Genomic DNA, 15,666 nt, shown 5'->3' on the forward strand with positions numbered 1-15,666 from the left:
AAAGGGCCAACAAGTGCTAAGCATCTCTGGGAACTCCTTCAAGATTGTTGGAAGACCATTTCCGGTGACTACCTCTTGAAGCTCATCAAGAGAATGCCAAGAGTGTGCAAAGCAGTCATCAAAGCAAAAGGTGGCTACTTTGAAGAACCTAGAATATAAGACATATTTTCAGTTGTTTCACACTTTTTTGTTAAGTATATAATTCCACATGTGTTAATTTATAGTTTTGATGCCTTCAGTGTGAATGTACAATTTTCATAGTCATGAAAATACAGAAAAATCTTTAAATGAGGTGTGTCCAAACTTTTGGTCTGTACTGTATATATATATATATATTTTTTAAATGGTTATTGGACGACATATGCTACTGTTGCCTATCCATCTGAGGTATACGTTAGGCAATAGTCCTAACTTATAAGTCTGAAGGAAGACTTTAATTGTATGTGAACAGAGACATTGACACAGGGTGGACTGGCGTGGCGGGGTACCAGTGAAATGCCCGGTGGGCCCCAGAGAAAGAAGAAAGGAGAAGAGGAAGAAAAAAATTTTTTAGGGACGCGGGCCCTTTAAAAGTGCAGGAGGCAGGGACACGTGCACGCATGCACGCAGACCTGACCTGCAGCGATGACCATGGCTAGCGGCACTAGCCGGCGCACCCAGGCCAGTGCTGGGATCGGAGGAGGGAGAGCCCCCCCGGGAGGGAGAACGAGAACCCCCCCTCCTCCTCAAATACATACCTCTCCTCGTTCCTTGCAGCTCCAGTGACGTCAGCCTCTTCTGATTCTGACGTTTCAGGGCAGGGCGAGGTGACTTCACTACCGCCCTCTGCTCTGAGCACTGCAGAGTCAGATGACACACTGAGTATACCGGACCTGCAGGGAACGGGAGAGTTGAGTATTTGATTTTTTTATGTATTCAGCATCATATGGAGGCCCAGTATACTGCATGGCGCAACATTACATGGGGCCCATATACTGCATGAAGCAAGATTACATGGGGCCCATATACTGCATGGAGCAACATTACATGGGGCCCATATACTACAGGGATAACATGGGACCCATATACTGCATGGAGCAACATTACATGGGGCCCGTATACTGTACGGAGCAACATTACATGGGGCCCATATACTGCATGGAGCAACATTATATGGGACCCGTATACTGCATGGAGCAACATTACATGGGGCCCATATACTGCATGGAGCAACATTACATGGGGCCCATATACTACAGGGATAACATGGGGCCCATATATTGCATGGAGCGGCATTACATGGGGCCCATATACTGTATGGAGCAACATTACATGGGGCCCATATACTGTATGGAGCAACATTACATGGGGCCCATATACTGTATGGAGCGGCATTACATGGGGCCCATGATTTTGTATGGAGCGGCGTTACATGGGGCCCATAATTCTGTATGGAGCGGCATTACATGGGGCCCATAATTCTGTATGGAGCGGCATTACATGGGGCCCATAATTCTGTATGGGACGGCATTACATGGGGCCCATAATCCTGTATGGAGCAGCATTACATGGGGCCCATAATCCTGTATGGAGCAGCCTTACATGAGGCCTATAATTCTGTATGGAGGACCATTACATGGGGCCCATAATTCTGTGTGGAGGACCATTACATGGGGCCCATAATTCTGTATGGACGTGGTCACTGTAGTACCTGAATATACCCGTATTACAGCATATACAGGTACTCTATATATGCTATAATGTCACTAGTGATCACTGTATTACCTGTACACTGACACTATATACTGAGCTCCTGTGTATAATGTCACTGGTGATCACTGTATTACCTGTACAGTATATACAGAGCTCCAGTGTATAATGTCACTGGTGATCACTGTATTATCTATACACTGACACTATATACAGAGCTCTTGCGTACAATGTCACCAGTGGTAAAATTAGTGTTATTAGTATTGTGTTTTTTATTAATGATCAGTATTGTATTATTCGGTCACTATGAGGTGGTAATATATGATCTGGTCATGGTATGGCGGTATTTGTTCCTTGTATGTGGTATTATTCGATCACTATGTGGTGGTAATACTTGGTCTGGTCATGGTGTGACAGTATTATTCAGTCACTATGTGAATCTAATATGTGGTCTGGTCATGGTGTGACTGTATTAATTGCCTGTATGTGGTATTCGGTCACTATGTGGTCTGGTCATGGTGTGGCGGTATTTATCCCTTGTATATGGTGGTATTGGTCTTGGTATAGTGGATTGTGTTGTGCATGGCGGGCCATTTGTTCTCTTTGATATCAATAAGGGGAAGATTCTTGATTTCCAATAGAGATTAAATACTTGGATGTTTAACCCCTCCCTGTCCTGTGACTATTACACAGTAGCAAATATGCACTTACAGGTATTCTATGGTAAAAACAAGTAATCACCTATCCTAAGGGCCCGTTTACACATTCAGTATTTGGTCAGTATTTTACCTCAGTATTTGTAATCCAAAACCAGGAGTGGGTGATAAATACAGAAATGGTGACGTGTTTCTATTATACTTTTCCTCTGATTGTCCCACTCCTGGTTTCGGCTTACAAATACTGAGGTAAAATACTGAATGTGTGAGTGTGGCCAAAGGATAAGTTATTGATTGGTGCGGGTCCGACTGCTGGGACCTGCACCGATCTGCAGAATGTGCAAATTTTATCTCCAAAAGTATGGAGCGACATGTACGACTCGACCACTGATCCATTCATTCCCTAAGGGGCTGCACTTGGCTTTTTCTGGAAGCCACCAAAGAGGATGAATGGAGCTCCGGTCAGACATCCCACCTGCAGCTCCATTTTAAAATGGGGATAAAAGTGTCCTGTAAGGGATAAAAATTCCCCATTCTTCCGATCGGTGCGGTTTCCAATGCTCGGATTCCACCGATCAATAAGTTACCTACCTTACCTACCTAACCTGTGGATCGGTGATGATTTGTTTTCATCAAAGAACGCTTTAATGCAAACTACCATGATTGTACATCACAGTTATGTTGGCGCACAGTAGATGTGCAGGAGCCGCCTGTGTTTTACAGTCTACGATCCACTATAACAGGAATAACGGCTAACAGGTATTTGCATATAGCTGTAGGGTGGGCCCCTAGGGTCAATTCCCCCTGTGGACCCCAAACACCCCAGTCCAACCCTGCATTGACACTATTTAAGCACGCAGCCTCTCTTTTCCTCTCTGCAGTGTGAGAGGGATTAGAGAGTAATGGTGAAGTGTAATGGGATCTAGCAGATTTAGTGGCCTTGACAGCGCTGCATTATTACTTTCACATGGCAGAAAATTCTTAGCAATTTCCTGTTAGTGAATTAAGTAGAAGAAGTTCTGGAACGCAAATGGCTATGAAAGGCTTCATACAGGTACTTGACATGAGGATCTGAAGGTACTGAAGTTTTTTCATTGGAAGTAACCTTCAACCATATTTCCCAACCATCCTACATTCAGCAAGACAGTCCTGATTAGGGGAGATGTCTTGCTGTCCCAGAGTCAGGGTTATGTCCTGACTTGCACTCTGTGTCTGCAAAGTTTTCGGACTCTGTAGGCTCCCTATGTGTTAGTGAGGAGAGGATGCTGCTGTGATTGGTCAGTTCCTCCTCCTCTGTTAGAGGTGCCAGCCTTTTTATGTGCTCAGAAGACAGCTTGAGTGTGAACTTACAAAAACAGGAACTTGGGTGTTGTACTTAAGCAGGAGGTAAAGTCCTGGATGGCAGGTATTTGTCACGGAGGCCACTGACTTCAGTAATGTAAAGTCTGTACCAATACCGCTAGGTTACGGAGAGGGATTTTATTTGACTGGATTTTGGGTCTGGGATTTAGGAGCAACCAAAAAAGCAACCAAAAAAGCCTGAGTGAGAAAGGTCGCTCCGATACTCCAGTCCAGGTCTTACAGGCATAATAACAGGCAGCTGGTTCAGCTTAGCAGAGTGTGTTGTGCTGGAGCCGGAGAAAGACCATTAACCCTTTGATGCGGGCTCTGGCGATGAGCCTGCACCTTTCTGGAGACAATGCAGCTGATCTGATCAGCTGTCATTTGCCCTTAGCAACCGTGGGTGGAATCTCGATCCACCCTTGGCTGTTAACATGTTAAATGCCGCTGTCAATCTCTAACAGCAGTATTTAACATGGCCGAGGCGGAAGGACGTCACTAGTCCCGCCCATCAGCGCCTGTGTCACATGACCGCGGGTCATCGATGGGTTGGCATGACAACCCAGGTTTGCAGGAGACCCCAGTCAGCGTTCATTGCAGATGAGTACTTTTGTTACACATAGTAGGGCTGAAGCCTTGCTATGTGTAACACAGGTAATGAAATGATCCCAGGTTCTAGTCTCCCATGGAGACTATTGAAGCAAGTAAAAAGTAAAAAAAAAGTTTTAAAAAATATAAAAAAAATATAAAAGTTTGAATCACCCCCCTTTCATCCCATTCAAAATAAAACCATAATAAAAAAAACAAATATACACATATTTGGTATCGCCGCATTCAGAATCGACCAATCTATCAATATATAAAAATAATTAATCCAGTCGGTAAACGGCGTAACGAGAAAAAATCAAAACGCCAGAATTTTTTGATCGCAGCAACATTGCAATAAAATGCAATAACGGGCAATCAAAACATTGTATCTATCCAAAATGGTATCAATAAAAACATCGGCGCGCAAAAAATAAGCCCTCGCCCAGCCCCAGATCCCGAAAAATGGAGACGCTATGGGTCTCGGAAAATTACAACTTTTTTTTCTTTAAACAAACTTTGGATTTTTTTTCACCACTTAAATAAAAAAGAACCTATACATATTTGGTATCTACGAACTTGAAATGACCTTGGGAATCATAATGACAGGTCAGTTATTGCATTTAGTGAACATGGTAAAAAAAAAAAACTGTGTAATTGCGCTTTTTTTGCAATTTCACCGTACTTGGATTTTTTTTCCCGTTTTCCAGTACACGATATGGTAAAAGCAATGGTGTCGTTCAAAAGTACAACTCGTTCTGCAAAAAATAAGCCCTTACACGGCCATATTGACCAAAAAATAAAAAGTTATGGCTCTGGGAAGAAGAGGAGTAAAAAACAAGTGTGCAAAAACAGAAAAGGGCCGCTGCATGAAAGGGTTAATGGTGGAACATCTATGCTAGAGACTGAGAAGTGCCTATAATACCAAATTGATAATACCAAATTGGTAATACCGTTTTGATTTACTTTGCCTTACCCAGAGAAAGGACTGTTTTGTTATTCATTTGTGCTGAAGAAAGGCTGTTTTTAGTTTTGAGTTGTAAAGTTTATGAAAGACAATGAACTTTATTCTGTCTTGATATAATCACCATGTGCTTGTGAGTATTCAAGCAGCTACCAGAGAGCATAAACCTCTACAATTGGTGTTTGAATGTGGGCACAGTCCCAAATAGCACAAGTGATTCCAGTTTAAATCTGAATATCCTGTATAAAGGCAGTTACAGTGTTGCAAACACAATCTGAAAGCATGAAGGAGCTTATTAAGCAATTGTTCCAGGGCAGCTTGCAGCAGCAGAAGTTTCAGCAGCAGCAAGAGCATCTTCAGCAAATGACTCTGCTGACAGAAATTGTCTGGGCCAGAGAGACTGCATATCCCGCAAGCCAAAGTGACGGTACCCGTGTGAGGCGAACAGTGCTTGAGGCCTTGCAGAAAATGACTCTGGAGGACGACGTTGAGGCATTCCTGACTATCTTCGAGAGGAGGTCAGACAGGAAGAAACTGCCCGTACTATACCTTACTGGGAACTGCAGAAAGCGTACTATGACCTTGCCCTGCAGGATGCCAAGGATTTTGGCAAGCTGAAGGCAGAGATTATGGCATGTTTGGGAGTAACCCTGGCAGTCAGGGCTCAATGGGTGCACTTCTGGCGCTACCAAAGGGACAAGTCTCCCAGGTCCCAGATGTTCAACCTATTATACCTAGAGCAAAAATGGCTGTAGCCTGAGAACAGCTCTCTGTCACAGATGGTGGATACATGGAATACTCGGATAGGCACACGTTCAAATACAGAGATCTCGGATACTGATTCAGGTACTGCCGGAGCGGCTTCAGGGTTCAGGACTACGCACAAGGACCAGGGACTATAGGTTCAGGACTGGCCACACAAGGACCAGGGACTTCGGATTCAGAACACTGACCTCACCAGGAGACCTCACAATTCACTAGTAGACTACACACTGCCTAATGATACTTGGTTGCTTGGCACCTCCCTATTGGGGAGGGTGCCTTTTAAACAAGATGCCTCACAGCTATTGGCTGGGAGCCACCTTGCAGGTGCACTCTTATACTAAATGCCTCACAGCCATTGGCTGGGGGCATTTAACTATGTGCACACACTGCCACTTTAAAAGCAGGGGACCACGCCACCGGGAACTGTGGTGCCAACAAGACATGGAGCACGCCGGGGACCATGCCGTACGGCCAGGATGGTGAGTATGCTGGCGTCGCTGCATGGAGAAGAAAGGGGAACCATGCAGGGGTGCCGGCAAAGAGTGTTACATGCTCTCATCATCTCCTGCCTCAACTACTGCAATATTTTCCTCTGTGTCCTCCCAATTATTCCAGCTCTCCCCTCACTTCTCCTCCATGTCATCCTGTCACTGGTTTCAAATTCCCCATTTAATCCAGTTTAAACTGCTAACAATGATTTACAAGGCTGTTCATAATCTGTCTCCTCCATACATCTCCAAACTAATCTCACAATACTTCTACACGTGTAACCTACGGTTCTCATAAGGCCTCCTCTCTTTCTCTTTTGTACTTTCCTCACCCAATCGCATCCAAGATTTTTTCCCGACATCTCTATCCAATGGAATTCAGGGCCTCAACACATCCGATTGTCTCCCACATTTGGAACCTTTAGACGCAACCTGAAAGCTGATCTTATCAGAAAAGCCTACAGCCTGCAAATACCCAGCAGTCACCTCCCTACCACGAGAGCTTCTGCAACCCCTTGACCTACTGTCTTTTTCCCCATTACTTTGTAGATATTAAGATCGTCAAGGCATTTAAATAGATTATTTGCTATGAAATGATTCAAATAAAAAATACTAATACATTTTATTTTTTCTATTTTTGTCACAAAAAAATGATAGCAAAGTATTGCAGAAAATAAAGAAAAGATAATTAGAGAGTGGGCATAGCAATCAATAAAATCAGGTTGTGCAATTTTATAATTTCAGCTTGTTGCAGTATACAGTGCTCAGCATTAATGAGTACACCCCCTTTGAAAAGTAAGATTTGAATCAATAGCTCACTGAGCATAAGAACAAAGTAATCAGACTGACCATGTAGGGAATAGCCAAAGATTTTATGAATGAGAAGCCCAACACTTCGTCATTGATTTCTATTGTCATAAGTCACTCATAAGATTAAAACATAGATGGCCAAAACCAAAAGGTTATTTACCTGAGAGATGAAACGCTGTATATGTGAAGTGCGAGTAGCTTCTGCCTTCTGCCTCGACGCGCATGTTTCGCCCAGCTTCTTTCGGGGTGGTTCTTAACCGCATTGTCTAATTTCTCAGAAGGTACAGTGATTGCAGGAGGAGACTTCAATTTTACCATGAACCCAAAAGTAGATACCTCTTCGGGTATTGAAACAGTCCCAGTGAGACAGCTTTGATCTTTCAAAAGAGCCCTCCACGCCCTCCGACTGACCGATGTTTGGCAGATAATGAACCCTCAGGGTAAGGATTACACATATATTTTGCATATACATAATTCATATAGCCGCATAGACCTCTTTCTTTTGAGCCATCATGCTTGGTCCTGGCAACCCGAGACCACAATCAGAGATATTTTGTGGGTGTACCACACTCCGGTTTTTCTGACAATATCTCTTCCATCCCTAGACCAACGCTCTTTTACTTGGAGATTGAATGATAACCTAATCAAAGATGTTCTGTGTGAATCAGAGTTAAGGGAGTCTACCGACTCTTTCATTCAAATTCACGCTTCTGATCAAACCTCAATCCCGTTACAGTGGGAGACTTTGAAATGTGTCATGAGAGGGATCCTGATAAAGCATGGCTCAAGGTTAAAGAAAGAGAGGGCTCGGAAAATGGAAGAATTATTAAATCAATATTCACTCCCTTGAAATTTTGTATAAACCAAACCTCTCTGCCTCCACTCTTGTTGATTTGACAAAGAAAAGAGACGAATTAAAAGAAATTTTAGACAAAAAATATTTGCAATCCAGGGAAAAATCAAAACGTTTCTTCTACGATTATTCAGATAAATGCGGGAGACCATTGGCCAAATTGCTCCACCCACGTATGACAGCTACATTTATCCCAAATGTTAAGCGGAAAGAGGGCAGGGATGAACATAATCCCCAAAAAATTGTAGATCTTTTTCGGTACTTGCTATGAGAACTTATATAACATTAAGAATCAATTTGCAGACATGTCCCCCTTAGACCGATCCAATAAGATTAAAGAATATATCCAGGAAACACCTCTGCCTATGTTGAGCAATTCAATGGTGGAAGCTCTGGAAGAGGTGATATCCATAGATGAAATTGACTCTGCGATACGGGCCTCCCCGTCAAATAAATGCCCGGGCCCAGATGGCTTTACACCGGCATTATACAAACAGTTTAGAGAGCAACTCTCTCCAATAATGGCTAAAACCTTTAATGCAATTGATAGAAACACTGGATTTGTCCCCCTGTCTCTAGAGGAACACATCAGGGTACTTCCCAAGCCAGACCCCTCAATAATTGCTAGCTTTAGGCCAATCTCTTTATTAAATATAGATATTAAACTATTTTCAAAAATACTGGCTGACAGGTTAGCTCCTTTACTCCCCTCTATAGTAGACAATGATCAGGTAGACTTCGTCAAAGGACGAGAGGATAGGGACAATACCATTAAGACACTACTCAATATCTCCAACGCAAGAAGTGTCTCTACTCCATTAGGTCTTCTATCTATAGACGCAGAAAAGGCTTTAGATTAGAGTTCACTGGGGGTTTATGGAGGAAGCCTTAAAACAGATATGCTTGGGCCCTTATTACCTACAGAAAATAATAGCCTTATATAAAAGCCCAACGGCACGGGTAAGAGTAAACAATTCTCTTTCTGCCCCATTTGCAATTAACAATGGAACCAGACTAGAGTGCCCCTTGTCCCCATTGTTATATGTAGGGGTAATGGAGAATTTGGCCAATGCCCTCAGAAACAATAGTAATATTCATGGATACAAAGTGAGAGCTAAATCTTATAAAGCAGCTCTGTATGCAGACGATTTGCTTCTTTACATATCCTAACCACAAATATCATTCCCAATGATCCTAAAAGAATTTGATAGGTTTGGAGCAGTTAGTAATTTTAAAGTCAATTATTCTAAAACAGAAGCCTTGAATATATCTCTTCCACAAACTGAAATCTCACAAGTTATGACTAAATTTCCATTTAAATGGCAGAGAAAATCATTGAGATATTTAGGGGTTCATATCCCCTCAGACCCTCCCTAACAATTTTTTTGAGCTCAATCATCAATCTTTATTACACAGAACATATGGAGATTTATTGAAATATGGCAAACTGAAGCTATCTTGGTTTGGAAGAATGAATGCTATCAAAATGGATATATTGCCCCGTTGTTTATATATTTTTGAAACAGTACCGATCTATCCACCTCATAGCTTCTTTCACAAACTAAGGTCAGCTTTAATCAAATTCATTTGGGGAAAGATTAAACCCCATATAAACATACGGGTTTTCTCACGTCACAAATCATTAGGTGGAGCGGGCCTTCCGAATTTCCATAGATACTTTCATGCTTTTGCCTTGATGAGGATTTTAGATTGGCACTTCTATGCAGACTCTAAACAATAATAATAATAATAATAATAATAATTTTTTATTTTTATAGCGCCAACATATTCCGCAGCACTTTACAAATTTTAGGGGGGACTTATACAGACAATACAGAATAAGCATATTTCATATCGAAAGGAGTGAGGGCCCTGCTCGCAAGCTTACAGTCTATGAGGAAATGGGGGAGACACAAAAGGTAGAATGAACATATATTGTATAATGCAGCCTTGATATACTAAGTAGGATAAATAATACATGGACTGGTCGCCTGGCAGTATGTGTGCAGTCCTGACCGAGGCTATTATGTGCATGGTTGGTATGAACCTGAAAATGAAGAAGATTTTAATATGGGGGAAAATTGGGATGGACAGATAGTGTGTGGAGGCGATACACCAGTCTAAAGAAATGGGTTTTTAGGGTCTGCTTGAAACTGTGGGTATTGGGAATTAATCGAACTGTCCTGGGTAGTGCATTCCAAAGAATTGGCGCAGCACGCGAGAAATCTTGGAGATGGGAGTGGGAAGTTCGGATTATGGAGGATTTTAGTTTTAAGTCACTGGCAGAATGGAGGGCACGTGGAGGGTGGTAGACTGAGACAAGGGAGGAGATGTAGGGGGGTACTGAAGCATGGAGCGCTTTGTGGGTAAGCGTGATAAGTTTAAATTGAACTCTATATTGGATGGGTAACCAATGCAATGACTGGCACAGGGAAGAGGCATCGGTGTAGCGGTTGGCGAGGAATATAATCCTGGCTGCTGCGTTAAGGATGGTGGGAGTGGAACAGGAGTGCTCAGAAGTCCCTTTACGACATTTACCATGGTGCCAAGAAGAATCAGTGACCTTGGCCGAAAGCAATCTAACTAGGGAAACACTTAAAACATGGCACTCTCTGAGGAAAAAGATGTTTCCAAGTAGAACTATTAGCCCTCTCACATCAAAATTTTATAACCCTTCCTTTCTACCCGGATATTTGCACGGATCTTTCCTCGGTCGGAGGGCAGTGGAGGACACCCGATTGTTGGCATGATACCTACTTTTGTATCTTTACAATCAAAATCACCAAATATTAAAATCAGGTGGTTAGAACATCTGCAAATGCGATCCTTTCTAGCAGCACACAACCCTAACGCAAATTCATTCTCAAACTACACCTTCTTTGAAAACATGTTCCTTTAGGAAAGTGGTCCTAATCGTGCTATCTCTGTGATATATGAGGGATTGGGCAGAGGGGAGGGAACAGAGAAACTGGCATTTCAGCGAGCATGGGAGAGGGATTTGGGGGTTAGTTTATCCCCTCTTGAGTGGGCAAAAGGGTTCTTCACACATAAGCTTTCTAATGCAGGGACTGCACAAGAAAAGAACTGTAAAATACTTATACGATGGTATAACTACCCATCTAAACTACTTGCAATGTTCCTTACAGTTTCGGAAATATGTTGGAGTTGTGAAAGTGAAGTTGGTTCTACGATTGATATATGGTGGGACTGTTCTAAAATTAAACCATTTTGGGAGAAGGTATTTGATAATTACCAACGTATCACTGGAAACAGAGTATTGGGATCTCCTCAAATAGCCCTTCTGTCAATCCTTCCTTCCTCAATAGGTACACAAAAGGAGGATCTACTTTGATTTTGCTTAACAGCGGCACGGACGGTAATTTCACGGTTTTGGAAACTTAAAAAAAAAAACTAACCCCTAGATTGGTATAAGGAAATGGTGAATCTCTATGTAGAATGGAGGAGTTGTCTGCAGAATGTAATGGAACCAATGATAAATTTAGAAGGGTTTGGAGCAGATGGATTTTGTTCCAGGACTCACCTGATTTTCATAACCTATTCTAATAGTTTCAACAGATACCAGTGATTGTGTCCATAATTAGTCACACAGGTATAAGGACCTCCCCTTCCCCCCTGTTGACCCTTTGCCTTTTCTCTATCCTTTTCTTTCTTCTTTTTATATGGGATTTTCAGATACAATATTGAATTTTCCTCAGCATATATGTTTTTCTTATAAGCAGTTATCTTACAACATTATTTGGTTCAATATATTACCATTTGAATTGATATTTAAAAAAAAGTGACCCAATATGAAATTTGGACATTTTTCTATATTTCTATTTTGTTATATTTTCTTCAAAATCTCATACAATATATTTTCTTGATTAGCAAAAAGTAAAATGATTAATAATTAATGCTTAATTGATGTTTAATTGGTGTTTAATAAAACAGATTGAATATAAAAGTCTGAAGGAGCCAATAAGATAACGCTGGATGTATGGCGTCATTGGTGTATGGCATGCGCCTGCTGAGCCGGCCTCATCACACAGGAGAATTCGGAGCCGCAGTGACATGTTCAGTGACGCAATCACCACGCCCTAAGGGGCGGTGGGGAGGCGTGGCTGACATTAAAGACCACGGTTTCCGAACCTCGATGTGCCAGCAGCTTGCACATGTGCACACCCAATAACCAGAGATGTAATGTCTATATTACTGTGAGCTGACACGTATCCTAAGGGAATTTGAGTTGATCTTTAGTGATGAAATAGATATCTAAAAGTGCAATAATTCAAAATAAATATAAATAATATAATTATCTATTTTCCTTAAAAGATTAAGAAATAACCATTATAATGACGTGAGAATCACATAGTGCTAAAAATTGTGATTAATAACGTCTATGCTGCTAACGATAAATAGCATAATTGTGATAACAGTTTAAAACCTATAAGTGTGTGAAAAGGACGAGTGATATGCCATAAGATGCAAATTTATTTAATTGAAAAGGCGGTAAGTGTCTAATTTTCAAGATGTAGTGAAATTTATAGGGATTTCTGTTAATGTGAAAACTACATGGATGATGAAGGTTGTGCAGTGCAGTGTTAATCGTGTAACTTGGTGAAGGAAATTAAGCAGGATAAAAGAATATTTAAATACCAATTTAGTATATCTTATTCATTTGATTGTTTATATATAATAATGTTGGTACTGAAAAGTCCAAAAAATAGTCCATTGATGTTTGATGGTTAATGTTTATATGAAATTATACATGGTGCTCAAAAGCCTTCTCCCCGTGTTTGCGTGGGTTTCCCCCGGGTTCTCGGGTTTCCTCCCACACTCTAAAGACATACTAATAGGGAATGTAGATTGTGAGCCCCAATAGGGACAGCGCTATATAAATGAAAATATTATTATCAGTGATGAGCGAGCACTAAAATGCTCGGGTACTCGTTGCTCGGGTCGAGCATATTGGAATACTAGGGTGCTCGACCCGAGCAACGAGCCCAATGTACGTCTATGGGAAACTTGAGCATTTTTCCGGCGGCTCACCCCGGCGGACTGCAGAGGGCCTAAAAATTGCTCAAATCGATGGGAACAGTGCTCAAATGACATGGGAACAGCATGGGGAAGACCCCTGGAAGCATTTCTGACTCCCAGGTCACTGCTGTCAACAACGTTGTCAGAGTATTACGCCACTTTTACGGATTCACAATAAAACGTACAAAAACAAAACCAAAATGGATTTTCCTGGGAAATATATTAAGGAACATCCTTTCCAGGGTAATGACTTGTATATAAGGCAAAATAAATAACCAAGGCCAAAAATACTCCTCCACACCTTGGGCTATGTTCACACGTATTGTTTTTAGTATAATCTCTTTTTATTGAAATGAGAAAAGGCATAAACATACAAAATGAACATCAGTAGAAGCCAGTGCTCAGTCTCGACGGTCAGAACATTGTATATTCACATATTTACTATTTTTCTTATAAGACTGAAGCACCTTTATCCAGCAGTATAAGCTTACTTTTATCTGTTCCAACAATGGAACCAGGAACATATATCAAATATCAACAATACAAAAACAGAAGAAAAAGAAAGAAGAAAGAAGAAAAAAAAAAAAAAAGGGGAGGGAGAGCAGGAGAAGAAGTAATAAGAAAGTGAAAATAGGAAAGGAGAGAAGGGTTAAAGGAATGGGAACGGGGCAGGGGGGTCTGAGCTAAGGTTCCATTTTAGTTTTTCTGATCATCTCCAGCACTAATCCGGATCCAATTCGCCTATTCATCAGTCCCTACCCAAATAGCCCGTGGAACTCCGACGAGTCTTGGAACAATATCCAAACACTCCAAATCTTCATGAATTTATCCGCACAATCATTGAAATCAGCAGAAAGCTCCTCCATTCTGCAGATATTAGCCATTTCATTGTACCACTCTGAGATTGGGGGGATTTGAGGTGACTTCCAATAACGTGGAATCACCGCACGAGCTGCTGTTAAACAAAATCTCAAAATATCTTTTTTTTGGGATCTAATCGATGAAGGCAGAATGGAAAGTAGGGCTATCTCAGGGCAATTCTCAACCCTATTTCCAGTGATTAGGTTATAGTTGGAGAATATTTTTTCCCACAGAGGTTTGATCCGACTACATTCCCACCAAATGTGGAGCATAGATCCCTTTTCCACTCCACATCGCCAACACATGTCTGAAGTTGCCGGAAATATGGAGTGGAGTTTCACAGGATACCGATACCATCTTGCCATAATTTTGAAATTTTTCTCCTGCGCATAATTCGCACCTGACATTTTGTGCGTAAACAAGAAACCTTTTTCCCAGTCTGACGTGGGTATGACATGTCCTAATTCCTGTTCCCACTTATGTTGAAAATTAAGCTTTTCTGAGATATTTACCCCTATCAGACAATTATAAAGCATGGATATTACATGGTTGGGAGGAGATCCCTGCAAAAACAGTCTCTCAAAGGAAGATGGTGTACACTGGAATAGGGGCGCTGCCCCCCTAGACGATAGAAACGATTGTAACTGTAGATATTCCAACCACTGGAGTTTTCTAGATGGATACCTATCTTGTATTGTATTGAATGACAGAAATCTACCATTTTAGAATATCTGCAGAAGGCGAACATCCTCCCTAGCTCTCCATCCCATGAAAGAATCCCTCAAATATCCAGGAGGGAAGGAGGGATTGGAGAATAATGGCATAAGAGGGCTGATTGTACTAGAGGAAAAGTGTTTTTTCATAATTGCATGCCAAATTTTAATTGTACCCCTGGTCAATTCAGATAAACCTCCAATTGAGAAAACATCTGAGGCGAAGAGCCAAGGAAGGTGCTTCAAAGGAACAACTACTCCCTCCTGCTCAACAGTGACCCATTGCTTTGTCAAAGAATTATACTGCCAGTCTAGAAGGCGGCCCAAAGCAGAGGCTTGAAAGTATGTTTTAAAATTCGGAAATCCAGCTCCACCAGCGGCTTTAGGGCGATTTAAAGTCTGCATACTTATCCTAGGTCTACCCCTACCCCACACAAACCTAGTTAATGCTGTACGTAATCTGCTGAAAAAGCTGCATGGGGGAGAGATAGGGACAGTTTGAAAAATGTATAAAAAACGGGGAAGTATATCCATTTTTACAGCATTCATTTTGCCAAACCAGGACATTCTCAGTTTACTGTAATTTAGTAAATCTTTACATGTACGGTCCAAGAGAGACTGGTAGTTTAGCGCATACATTTTTGACAAATCAGAAGAAACGAGCACTCCCAAGTATTTTATCGCCTCCGATTTCCACTTAAAAGGGAAGTTGTCCATTACCTGTTTAACCTCTCCCTGTGGCAATGACACGTTTAATGCCTCCGATTTTGAGTAATTAACTTTGAAATTACTCAGGAACCCAAATCTGTCAAACTCCTTCATTAAGGAAGGAAGAGATGTCTGAGGTTGAGATACATAGAGGAGGAGATCATCTGCATATAATGCTGTCTTATAAGTCCTTGAA

The 15,666-nt window shown here is 41.6% G+C and overlaps 1 long non-coding RNA gene across 2 annotated transcripts in view; it reads left to right on the forward strand.

Annotated features, from left to right (window-relative positions):
• Window positions 1–15,666, forward strand: part of LOC141156501 (uncharacterized) — a 178,800-nt gene that overhangs the window by 29,458 nt on the left and 133,676 nt on the right. The window contains exon 1 of one of the 2 annotated variants that reach the window (XR_012247646.1): window positions 3,644–3,750. The exons of the other annotated variant lie outside the window; for it this stretch is intronic. This is a non-coding gene — a long non-coding RNA (uncharacterized lncRNA). Of the gene's footprint in view, window positions 1–3,643; window positions 3,751–15,666 lie in introns of those variants that run through there. 2 annotated transcript variants of the gene reach the window in all.

The sequence above is a fragment of the Phyllobates terribilis genome, unplaced genomic scaffold (assembly GCF_046119375.1).
Source record: "Phyllobates terribilis strain yellow unplaced genomic scaffold, ASM4611937v1 Scaffold_8__6_contigs__length_399053987, whole genome shotgun sequence".
NCBI lineage: Eukaryota > Metazoa > Chordata > Amphibia > Anura > Dendrobatidae > Phyllobates > Phyllobates terribilis.